We start from the raw sequence: 5,376 nt of genomic DNA on the forward strand, positions 1-5,376 counted from the left end.
ATTTGCAAGGAGTTTTATCCTTGGGAACCAGTGTAATGGTAGAAGAGGAGAAGTATTTGGGGAGGTCAGCCCCCCCAGAAAAAACTTTGGACAGTAGCAATAACCTCACCCTTCACTATATGCCAGGCCTTTTTGTAGAAATCAGTAGATAATCCATCAGGACCAGCCACCTTTGTGTTGTCTATGGATTTTAGAGCTTCCCAAATTTTATTTTCATCAGGAATGTTAGTAAGGGATAGACTACTAGTAAATTCCCTTTCCTTATCAAACAGTGTTTCATTGATGGTTGAGTGGGAAATTGAATTTTTTCTGAACAATTTTTAGAAATAATGTACAGCATCATTAGCAATTCCCTCGGCATTGGAAATCCAGTGACCCTCCTGAGAAAGGATTTTTTTAATTGTATTGCTTTTCCTCCTATAATTAATGCAAGCATGATAATATTTAGAGTTTCTGTCACCCTCACAAAACCTGGTTTTATTAGCCTTTTGGGCATAGAGAGCCTCTTGCATGTGTATCAGGTCCAATAAGTTATCATTGGCTGACTGGAGGTCCATTTCAGACCCCATGTCAGAAGATAAGAACTGTTCTAAATGCAAAACATTTTGTTCGGCTTCAAGGACTTTCTTATCAATGTTCCCCACCTCCTTCCAGTTCCAATTTGTGAGATGTTTCCTAAATTTTTTATGTAACATCCAAAGCTTGATACTTGGAATGTGATGGTGGACATCAACCACCGGTCCAACCAGAAATGAACTTTCCCATTCCTAAGATCTCAAATATATATGATGGCGGCCGAGGAGGGAGATGCTCTGCTAGGGTTTCAGAAAGGATGAGGTTTGGTGGCTGCTGACTGAAGGAGAACTCCGAGGAGGGAGATGCTCTGCTAGGGTTTCAGAAAGGATGAGGTTTGGTGGCTGCTGACTGAAGGAGAACTCCGAGGAGGGAGATGCTCTGCTAGGGTTTCAGAAAGGATGAGGTTTGGTGGCTGCTGACTGAAGGAGAACTCAGAGGTGGTTGCTTGTGGTGGTTACTTCCTTTCAGGTTTTTCTTTCTGGTGGTGGTAGAGAACTTTTGGGAGTGTTGGGTGGTGTTACTATTTCATTAGTTTCCTCTTTGGCTGCTCTATAGTTGCAGGAGTTCCTTCCCCTCTTTTCTGGTGCTGGGTGGGATTTCTCATTTTCTGTTGTAGTTTCAGCCATGACTACACCTATTGATATTTCTACTGACTCTCATTGGACCAAGGCAATCTGTGATGGGGTTGTTGGAAGTTCTACTGATGTTCTACAGAATCTAGACCATTTGGTTTTCCCTCAAGATTTTCATGATACTGCTGCAGGTAAAGGAAGTTGTCCTTGCATCCACCCACTTGGATCCAAGGAGGGAGAAACTGCTGTGTTCTTCACAAAAAGAGAGTTAACCTCTGTTAAAGTAGAATTAAAGTTTACATTAATAAGGAAATTTTAGTTGGGACATCCAAAAATGGAGCTGGTTAGGAATTTCTTTATGTCTCTAAAATTTATTGGTAATTGGAAGATAAGACTGATGGATGGAAGGCATCTGCTAATCCAATTAGCTGTTGAGGAAGATTATTCAAGACTTTTTGCAAAGCAATCAGTAATTATTGCTGGAGCAACTACAAAAACTGTAAAATGGACTCCTGATTTTGATCCAAGTAAAGAACCACCTGTGGTTCCTATTTAGTATAAGTTCCCTGAGCTTTCACTTCCTTTCTTCAAGCTGAATGCCTTGTTTAACATAGGGAGAGCTCTAGGTACACCTTTGAAAATTGATGCACCTACTTATAACAAAGCCAGGCGAGCACTGACAAGAATACAAGTGGAAAGAGACATCACCCTCTCTGAATTGAAAAGAATCTGGATTGGATCAGATACTGATGGTTTTTGGCAGAACATTGTATCTGAACAAAAACCATACTATTGCTAACCTTGTAAAATGTTTGGCCATACAGTGGAAAAATGCTACAGATTACATCCACAAATCAAAAGAAATGCTGGCAAGGATCATAAGAAAATAGGAAACACCTTACTGCAAGCCATAGAAAACTTTGCTGAAGAATCACATCTGCATAACAGGAAGGATCACACTCAAAGAACTGAGGAAATACCTCCAACCATTAAAGTACACTCTTCATCTGAGGATCCTTTAGATGAGCCATCATAAGGCTCCCCTACAAACAAAAACACGGGGACTTCTCCAACCAATATAGATAGAAAGGAAATCCAAGAAATTACTATAATCACTGCCTCACCTTCCCCTCATGAGGAAGGACAGACAGACATGCATGGCAAGGCACCTGAAGAGCATGTTACTGCTAGTATTCAACAAGCAATACAAGATGATTGGCAGGTACAAACAGCTAGAAGGAAAAAAAAACAAGTAAATGAAGTACATAAACTACAGCAGGGAAGATCAAAACAAGTTGAGAGTAAAGCCAGTATTAAGATCATGTTATTGCTGGTATTCCTGATGGTTTCACAGCTGAGTTTTACAAGAAATCTTGGGACATTATTAAACCTGAGGTGACTGCTGCTGTGGCCAGTTTTTTCCAAGGAAGTAATCTCGCACAGTACTTCAATGTTTCTACTTTTGTGCTGATCCCAAAATCTGAGCTACAAACCACCTGGAATCACTTTCACAAAAATCATCAAAAGCTTATCAAGAAATTCCTTGGATTCAATAACTTTTCCAATACCAATAATACAATCTGGATTTTATGTAGAAAAGAAATCAGATGGAACATCATTGTTAATCATCAACAATTTGTCCATTTTAAGTTTAATATAAATGGACATGTGGGTTATGCTACTTTCTCTTATGCAGGTTGTACTATGGAAGATAGAAATGAGCTGTGGAGTTGCTTGTTGAATATCAGTCAGCTAATGGATTCCCCCTGGATTGTGGGGGGAGATTTTAACTGCATTGCCTCTCCTGCTAAAAAAATTGGGGTAGAGCTCCAAACCTTACTAAAATGAATACTTTCAATGATAATATTCACAGGGCTGGCTGATTGATTTGGGATTTAAAGGTGCTACTTTTAATTGGATTATCCCTCACTATGTTTATTATTGTAATTGACTATTTATCTAGAATGCTGGATGATTCTCTTCTAAGCCAAAACTATACTACCTATCAGCACAGACCTATCCTTATCAGCATCACCTCTTCAGATAACATACCTTCCCCTTCCCCATTTAGATATCTGAACATGTGGTCTTCTCATCCTTCTTACAACTCTATTGACCTCACTTTTGGTTGAGGTCTAGAAACTTCTTTAGTAGCCTAGGTCTAGCCATAGGACTTTCCTATTGACTAGTCTTAGAAAACTAGAAAAGGTACCCTCACCATTAGAAACTCAAAACTCTTTTCTTTACTCAACTTGAAGTTCCACATATTGGTCCTAACCTCTAACATTTAGAAGGTAAGATCATTATGGGGAAACTCAAGAAGAGTTCTTATAAGATTACTTGGCCTTAGAATTGACCCTGTGTGTTGATTCGGAGCTAAGGTACATTATACCCTCACCATATCTTCACAATACCCTCACAATACCTTGGCTAAGACCAATATATGAGGACCCAAAATGGGATTTCATTAGTCTATGACTCATTTAAAATGATTCTCTATCCAATTCTACTTGAAATGCCCAACTTGGACTTTTGCCCTTATGCACCTCCAAATTACATTACTTCCCTTGGGACCCAAACTTGGCCGAAATACCCAAAAAATTCCAAAAAATGGCTAAATTACCAAAATGCCCCTCCATGGCCCAACAATCTAAAAATTCCAAAAATTCCCAAAAAATCTCAATAAATCCAAAATATTTCCAATTTCATTTTGTCCCACTATACCATGATCTGATTTGGTCAATCTGACCACCTTTGACCAAAACCCCCAAATTAGCCTCAATATTGGCTAACACCACAAATCTCAACAATTGAATGCCTTAAACCTCAAATTGGCATCCAATTTCTATTGAAAATCCTTTATAAGGACATTTGTGACCAAACACAACAACAAATTTGAGCTTAGCCCAAAGCTAGCTTAAGTTTGACCCAAATTAGATCCATATGCCTAATCTGGGTCTAAATCCAAATTTCATCAAAATCCATCAAGTCAACTTCAAAAACAATTTTCATCCTTCATGAAAATTGTTCATCAGGACATTTTACACCAAACCCAACAATCAATTTCAGCTTAGCCCAAAGCTAGCCCAAGTTTGACCCAAGTTTAGCCCTACAATGGTTAATTTGGGTCTAAAACCAAAACCCATTAAAATCCATCAAAATTGACCACCAAATCAACTTCAAAACAATTTTGATCCTTCATGAAAATTATTCATTATGATGTTTTACACCAACCACAAAATCAATTTGACTTAGCCCATGGCTAGCCCAAGTTTGACCCAAACTTAGCCCAACATGCTTAAAATGGGTCAACAATCACAAATCCCCCAAATTAAAATCCACCAAATTGATTAACCAATTGACCTCAAAATCACTTTCACCCTTGATGAAAGTTGTTCCTCATGGTCTCTTACAGCAAATACCATATTTAATTGGGCAAATTGGCATGCCTAACCTAGTTCAAACATAAGATTTGGTCATACGCACCTTTCTCGACTTATGGTCAAATCCAAACCATTTGAGCTTGGTATGGTCGATGAGCCTTACCCTAACTCATCTTAGACTCTAGGGTTGAGTTTAAAGCTAGCCACAAACCCATGGTTAAGCTTCATATTTATCTCATGGGTAAAGTTTTAAAAAAAAAAATCTTAAAGGGATAATAAAGAGGTTAAATCAAGGTACTTGCCACAACACATGTCCATACCTTATGGTGTCATTTTTACTGAGCATCATAAGCTTTAACCAAGATCCAACCCTTGGTTAGCCACCTTAAACCAAACTGAAGCCCAAAATCGTGAGCCCCCACATGGACAAAACCCAAACTCATGCCAAGAAGCCACCTCAGCTCAAATTGAGCTGAGGGATCCTCTGCTTGACACCTAAGCAGTGGGGCTAACCCCTCCATTGGCCAGCTAAGCCTTCCCTTAGCTAATTTCTATAAAATCCACCCCCATGGCCATGAATAGGGGTGTGGTAAACAATTTTCACTAAGGCTTACCAAACTCCTCAGAGAGCTTCCCTAGGAGACCCATAGCACATTTCAATCCACTTCCCCCTCTCAAATCCACCATGGCAATCCAATTTTGGGTTTGAATTCCTGCCTGAAACCAGGACAAATGCTAATCTCAACCTACACAACACCAAACCCCCAATAGATTGGCCCTACACCTTCACAACAGTGAAAGAAGCCAAACCCCCATCAATCCCCCCTCTGAAACAGTCTCTACCA

The sequence above is a fragment of the Phalaenopsis equestris genome, unplaced genomic scaffold (genome assembly GCF_001263595.1).
Source record: "Phalaenopsis equestris unplaced genomic scaffold, ASM126359v1 Scaffold199085, whole genome shotgun sequence".
NCBI lineage: Eukaryota > Viridiplantae > Streptophyta > Magnoliopsida > Asparagales > Orchidaceae > Phalaenopsis > Phalaenopsis equestris.